Source organism: Dromiciops gliroides, chromosome 1, assembly GCF_019393635.1.
Source record: "Dromiciops gliroides isolate mDroGli1 chromosome 1, mDroGli1.pri, whole genome shotgun sequence".
Classification (NCBI taxonomy): domain Eukaryota; kingdom Metazoa; phylum Chordata; class Mammalia; order Microbiotheria; family Microbiotheriidae; genus Dromiciops; species Dromiciops gliroides.
In genome coordinates, this window is record NC_057861.1 from 341601846 (window position 1) to 341610170 (window position 8325).

The following is an 8325-nucleotide window of genomic DNA, read 5'->3' on the forward strand; positions in this document are numbered from 1 at the left end:
GGCTGGGTCTGTTGTCTGACACCAGTAGTTCCACTCTATTTCATCAGGGCTGGGCATGTTCTGTGTTGGTTGTGGAAGGTTTGCTCAAAAGTAATGCAAATCAGACAGATAAAAATGACTTAAATGAAAGGGAGTGAAACAAAGCAGAAATGACATGACATGACATTTTATTTGTGTTTATGCAACTATTTTCTTTGTAAATTTAGCTGTTAGCATTTAACTGGGAAGATCTCTCACTATGTGGTTAATTGGTAAAGGAAAGGGACAGGGAAACAGCAAAAATGCTGTTTGCTTCTACTTGTATAGCTAAATTAACTTGCAATTTCAACTAGTCAGTGTGCTCTTTTCCCTTTTACATCTTTCAAAACTAGTTTATTAACATAAATTACACAATGCTGAAATTACACCAAAAAGGCTGGCCTGAGAAAGCAAATCATACTACAAGATTAATATCCTCTAACCGGAGCAGATTTTCAAGATTTCACAAAGGCATTCCTCTAAATTAAGAAAACAACTTCCCTTCAAAGTGAACATTTATCCATCGGCAAAATGGATGATCTGAACAGAGATGTGTTCCTGAAGTCTTGGAGTCTTTCCCACTGTGGCTGGCAAATCTTTTGCTCCTTTATGCCAGGGATATTTCTCAAGGTCTGGATAAAGTATTGAAATGACACATTCAGGCATCCAGAGGTAAACATTGAAAACACAGCTGTGGATATTAAACCAACTAAAGCCCAGAGAGCTTGAGAGAACTAAGATAACACCTCACAAAGACTTAAATGAGGAAATTCTGAGCTGAAATCCATTCAATAAATTGGAATTTCTCCTTCTAATTCTGAAGAAAAAGTTGAACAAAGTATTCCCATAATGTAGTTTTGCTTGCTCCTTGAATGAGAAAACAAATTCTGGCTCTTTCCAGGTGTTAATTGACTCGAGTTTTGATGTGCAGAAACCTTCATTGTTCTTTGACAAACCACATTTCTTTGGGAACAACTTTCCTCTTCTGAGTTTACTGTATAAATACTCAGGAATTTAAGAAACTTTTTGAAAGTCCCCATAGCCCACATAATATCATCAAAGTGGATAAGGGTACAATATGGAAAATGGCAAGGTTCTTTGTCCCTGAGTGGCTTACATTCTAACTGGGGGAGGTGAAATGAAGAGAGCTACCTGAATAACTGCAAGTTGGAACATGGGAAGGGTTGGATAAAGGGTCAAACCAAGAGGCAGGAAAAATTCAAGGAGACAGAGAATTTACACTTGGGGAATTAGCTGGACTTGAATGGGAGGGAGCTATTTTCTATCCACTGAGATGTGAAGGAACTTAGATATGTGCATGAGGTGTGGCGTACACAAATGGAAGGAGACAAGAAAGGGTAGGACAAGGTCAGAGAACAGAGAGTAGTTGATCTTGGCTACAATGAAGAACATACCTATTAGGAAATACAACTAGAAAGGCTGGGTTGAACTAGATTGAGGACCTTCAACACTAAAAAAAAAAAAAAAAAAGCTTATATTTTATTTACTAGGCAGGAACAAGCCTCTAGAGAGTTGGTTTTTTGTTTTGTTTTGTTTTGAAGCTTTTCCATGTGTGGCAGATGCTGAATTGGCTTATGGGAGCTGTCCTAGGGAGTATATATAGTCCAAAGCTCTCCTGGAAACTTCTAGGGACGCCAGGGACTTGGTGACTCAGCACTTGAGCCATTTTCCAGATGAGAAATTTCCTGGCTGCTCGCAACCTTTTGGTGACTCAGCACCTAAAAGACTTGTCGCTTCAGAAAACTATGAGTGAAATCTTGCCCCTCTCCTGCTATGACAATGTCAGGGGATGGGATTTTCCTTTAGTCCTTTGAGTAGTAGAATTAGTGAATAAAGTGAGTAAATGACTTGTTAGGCCGAAGATCTGAGTTCAAATTTTGTTTCCGATGCTTATTATCAACATGATAGCAAGTCATTTAACATCTCTCAGCATCATTTTCTTCAGCTAAAAAATGGGAAAAATCATAACACTTACTTCACAGGGTTCTTATAAGGATGAAATGGGATAATACATGTAATGTACTTCATCAAACTAAGTAGTATATCAACACTAGCTAACACTAAGAGCTTTATGTGTTCTTTGTTCAGTTGTTACAGTCATGTCTGACTCTTTGTGATTGCATTTGGGGTTTTCTTGGCAAAGTTACCTGAGTGGTTTGCCATTTCCTTCTCCAACTCATTTTACAAATGAGGAAACTGAGGCAAGCAGGGTTAAGTGATTTTCCCAAGATCACACAGCTAGTAGAAAACACTACCACATGAACATCAAGCATGGCATGCCGTGTCAAAGAAGGAGCTATGCTATATGAGCAAAGCAGAATTCCAGCAGCTCAAAAGAAATGTGAGATGATCAAATTTAGAAACATCTCCATCCCAAAAGTTCATATAGACTTGTAGCATTTGTGCCCGTCTTCTGGTAAAACCTTCTGAGCTCATTTTGGTCTGATCAGCCAGCTGGACACATTTTACATTGACCCTGCCATAGTGATGTCATTCTGGTCCTCTTTGAGTATGAAGGACAACAACATCTGAGGTCAGAATTGATTTCCTGACTCCAGACCCAGAACGATATCCACTGTACCACCTATCTGTCCCCAAGCTCTTATTATTATGAAAGAGATTTACATACACACATTTCATTTAATCCTCACCACAACCCTTCAAGTTCCATCAGTATTTATGTATGTGTGTGTGTGTGTGTGTATATATACACATACATACACACATATATATGTATAAATTTTATCTTATATCAAACGAAACAAGGTGTTATTTCATTATAACAAGGTGTTATAATGTAAAGTTTTTATGTGCAAACCTAAAGTATTTCTCAGATTTGTTTATATATACCTTCATCACCTATAGTGGATAAAATTAGAAAAAAAATAAACATGTCTAATATTATGGGACTGCTGCTTGGCTCATAAGGGCTATGGTAACATACCCACTCCCCTCTTCACTAAAGGATGTCTCTCTTTTGAATTCACACAATGAATCAAGTTCACGTCTGGAGGACCCTGGTCTCTGAGGCAAGGGATGCTAAGCTTCCTTCTCTCACACTCTTCAACTCATTCAACCTCATCCTACCATCCCAAGGACATTCAGGTTTTATCTCCTATCCAGGTCCTCTCTATAAGGCAGGAAAGTAAGTAAAAAGGTGCTTGATACACTACATGAATCAGATAAAGGACATGAATCATATATAGAACAGGTATGTATTTCCTTCATACAAAAGAAATGTTAAATAGATGGATAGATAGATAGAGAGAGAGAGAGAGAGAGAGAGAGAGAGAGATAGATAGATAGATAGATAGATAGATGATAGATAGATAGGTATGTAGATAAAAACTGGAATGCATATTGACAGAATGATTTTAAATGATTCAGTAACTTCACATATAACTATTGCTACAATTTCTCCTGGGAGAGGCTTTCTCATTCCAAAACTCTGCTAAAATGCCACTTCTTATAATGAGTCCTATACTTCTCCAGTATCATATTTCATTCCTTAAAAAATGGTGAATATTAAGTATGATTCAAGATATAGGATCATTCAAAGCACTCAAAGTCCACAAAAGAGACACACAGTAATACCTATTAATTAATGTTAGAGGGGAAAAAAACAGAATATTCATAAATCCATTGAATTAATTAGCCAAAAATTTAGCATGATCCCTAAGCGGGTGTAGTAGTAGGCCTCCACCAGTCGCAGACGACCATGGATCAGAGCCTTGAAGAGCCACAGGCCACAGTGTGGCTGTGTAGTCGATAGGGGAGGTGCAGCTCCTGAGTAACTTATAACCGGTAACTGCTGCATCCCGTGTTGTATCTACCTCATGAGGAGTAGCTGGAGTATCCTCCCCAGGGCGCTGGCCTGGGCGGATCAATATGGAAAACAAACTGTTACCCATGCAGCAGGTTTTCCCTCTCCGTGACATTGGTGGATCCAAAGGAGAGGCAGAGCCAATACAGTTTGGCACCAGTGCTGCTGCAGGAATTGCCAGAGGGATGTGATGTCCAACATCCAACTGCCTAAGGGACTCTGACTCCTGATTTTTCCTCAGGGTTAACTCCCAAAGCCTTTCCCATATATGGGTATAGCCGCAAGGCAGCAGAGTTAAGGGCTTGAGTCTAAAAGATACTGGGCAAAAGGTAAATAGAAATTTCACTGAAAACTAAGAGTATAATTTAGTATTCTCATATTAGAAATTTTTCAAGAATCATACCCACTATTGCCATCAGGATATTTAGAATAACTGAAATTTGAGCCAGAGAAAATTATGCGAACTGATTCATTTACTGGTCTATTTTCAAGGCTGCATTAAGCCAGTGTTAACATTTTTGGGGGGCAGGGCAGCTAGGTAGCACAGTGGATAAAGTCATGCCCTGGATTCAGGAGGACCTGAGTTCAAAACCAGCCTCAGACAATTGACACTTACCAGCTGTGTGACCCTCGGCAAGTCACTTAACCCTCATTGCCTGGCCAAAAAACAAACAAACAAAAACGATTTTTTTCCAAAATACAAAATATTTAGATATCTTCAATAATCAGATCATCAAGTCATCTTTTCTGGACGTAGGTTTTGCTAGATTATAAAATAATTCCTGTAGTTTCTGGTCATTGTGTGGAAACATGTATTAGGAGGTGAATGGATGTTAGAGACAACAGCTTTCTTCATCTTTCCTGGACATGCTCAATCCATCAGGCTGCCCTCATTAGTGGAACTTGATGAAAGCTGCCAGGTCTCTCCTTTCTCTCTTTGATGAGTTCCTATCAATTCAAGCAGAGGGAGCTACTGAGGGCAGGAAACAAAGCTAGCTACATTTCTTTTTTTCCCTCTGATAATAAACGTTTTTAGTAAAAGTCTTGAGTTCCAATTTTTATCCCTCCTTCCCTCCCTGCCCTCTCCCCTCCCTGAGGCAGTGAGTAATCAGATACAGATTATATGTGTGTAATTATGTAAAACATTACCATATTGGTCATTTTGTACAAGAAAACTCAAAGAAAAAAAAAACAAAAGAAATAAAGCAAAAAATAGCATGCTTCAGTCTGTGTTCAATCAATATCAGTTCTTTCTTTGGAGGTGGATAGTATGCTTCATTATTAATCCTTTGGGATTGGTGATAATAGTTAAGTAATTCACATTGGTGATAATATATAAGTAATTCATAACTCTTCATTAAACAATATTGGGATCACTGTGTACAGCATTCCCCTGGTTCTGTTCACTTCACTATACATTAGTTAATATAAGTCTTTCCAGGTTTTTCTGAAATCATCCTGCTTGTTATTTCTTAAAGCACAATAATATTCCATTAAAATAATATACAACAGTTTATTTAGCCATTTCCCAACTGATGAGCATTCCATTGATTTCCAATTATTAGCCACCACAAAAAGAGCTAATTAGTTACATTTCTTACAAAAAGCCGAGGCCTGATCTTTCTCAGGACAGAAGGAGACTTGATGGTGAAGGAGTAGTGGCTTGGTGTGAAGCCTAATCCTCTTCCTCTCCTAAGAACCATGGGGCCCATCTCATGCATCCAAGAAAGAGATGGGAAGCTGTTAAACTTATATTGATAATGTTCTTATTTTGGACAATACTGAAATATGTGTTCATAAAGGACACAGATTCCAGTTTGGCTGCTCACATAATGCTATCTTCAGAGTGACTTGCATTTTAAGAATTGGGGGGGTGGGGCAGCTAGGTGGCGCAGTGGATAGAGCACCAGCCCTGGAGTCAGGAGTACCTGAGTTCAAATCCGGCCTCAGACACTTAACACTTACTAGCTGTGTGACCCTGGGCAAGTCACTTAACCCCAATTGCCTCACTAAAAAAAAAAAGGAATTTGGGAACCAGGTAGGTAGTAACTTTTCTACTTTAGTGACTAAAAATACAATATAATTTAATTACAAACATCCCAGTTTGATAAGAATATTTAGATTGTGGATTAAAGTTTCTGAAAATATTACTTCTTTTATAGAAAAGATATCCTTCTTGAGTTTGTTAAAACTGACTTGGTTATTTTAGAGTATGGGTGGGTAAAGAGGGAGAAACTTGTGATTTCTTTTTTTTTAAATTTTAATTGTATTTTTGTTACCTTTTGAGTTTCAAGCTGTCTCCCTCCCCCCCAACCCCTCACTAGAAGTCAACATTTGACATAGATATATATGTGGAACCATATAGTGAATATTTCCATATGTCAGTTCCTTCTCTGGAATTGGATATGATCTTCCTTCCTAAGTCCTTTGTAGTTGATTTGAATATTCATATTACTCAGAATAAAACAGGTTGGTGGCACAGTGGATAGAGTATCTAGCCTGGAGTCACAAAGACTCATCTTTTTGAGTTCAAATCTGGCCTTAGATACTTACTAGTTGTGTGGGACCCTGGACAAGTCACTTGACTATGTTTGACTCAGTTTCCTCATCTATAAAATGAACTGGAGATGGAAATGGCAAACCACTCCAGGATCTTTGCCAAGAAAACCCCAAATGGGGTCATGAAGAGTTGGATACAACTTAAATGACTGAACAACATTACTCAGAATAGCTTGATCATTCACAGTTTTTTACTGAACATTTTTGCTGTTACTGTATACAACATTTTCTTGATTCTGCTCATTTTGTTGCATTATCACATGAAAATTTTTCAACTTTTTTTTTCAAAATCAACCTGTTCTTCATGTCTTATAGCATAGAAGTATTCAATCACAATCATATACCATAACTTATTCAGCCAGTCTCAACTGACGGGCATCCCTTCAATTTCCAATCTTTCCTGCTATGAGGAGAGCCGCTATAAATATTTTACAACATATAGGTTCTTTTTACTTTTTCCCTGATCACCTTGGAAAATAGATCTAATCATGACATTGCTGGTTCAAGGAGTATACACTGTTTTATACCACTCTGGGCATAATTCCAGTTTGCTTTCCAAAAACTTAGGATGAGTTCACAGTTCCACCAATACGGTATTAGTGTCCCAATTTTTCCATATCCTCTCCATCATTTGTTTTTCCTCTTCTATCATTTTAGTCAATCTTATATGGTTCCTCAAAGTTCTTTTAATTTGCAATTCTTTAATCAATTGTGATTTTGAGCATTTTTATATGACCATGTATAACTTTGATCTCTTCTTCCAAAAACTGCTTATTTATATCCTTCGACAATTTAGCAATTGGGGTACAACTCATATTCTTATAAATTTGAGTCAGTTGTCTATATATTTAAGATATAAGGTCTTTAAGAAACTGTCTATAAATTTTTCCACAATTTTTTTTTTTTGCTTTCCTTCTAACCTTGGCCACCTTGGTTTTATTTGTATACAATTTTTTTTTGATTTTACATAAAAAACTATCCATTTTATAATGCAATGCTCTCTTTGATTTATTCATAAATTCTTGTCCTATACATAAATCTGATAAGTAATATATTCCGTGATCTTATAATTTACTTATGAGATATCCCTTTGTGTCTAGGTTATGTATCTATTTTAACCTTATCTTGATAAATGGTTCAAGATATTGATCTATATCTAGTTTGTGAAAGTCTTTCCCTGCTCTTTCCAACAATTTTTACCAAATAGTGAGTTCTTGTCGCAAAAGTTTAAATCTCTACTTTTGTCAAATACAAGAATATTATAATCATTTACCTGTTCTATTGTATTGTATACCTACTCTAGTCCACTGATCTATCATTCTCTTACTTAGTACCAGACAGTTTTGATAATTACTGCCTTATAATACAGTATAAGTTCTAGCACTGCTAGAATTCCTTCCTTTACAAGTTTCATTAATTCCATTTATATTATTGACCTTTTGTTCTTACAAATGAATTTTGTTATTATTTTTCTAGTTTAATAAAGTAGCTTTTCGGTTATTTATTTTTTGTAATTAATTGGGATGACATTGAATAAGGGGATTGGTTTTGGTAGAATTGCTATTTTTGTTATATTGACTTAGTGCACACAGGAACAATTAATATTTCTCCAATTATTTAAATATAACTTTATTTGTATAAAAAAGAATTTTATAATTATGGTCATGTTGTTCCTTGATTTGTCTTGGCAGGGAAATATCTATCATTATCTCTTCTTGCAGGGTTTTGTTGGTGATTGATAGAAATGCTGGTGTTTATGTGGATTTATTTTATTTCCTGCTACTTTGCTAAAAATTATTAATTGTTCAACTAACTTTTAGTTGAATTTGTAGGATTTCCCAAGAATACCATCATCTTCTCCAATAAGAGATAGTTATATTTCATCATCACCCATTCTGATTCCT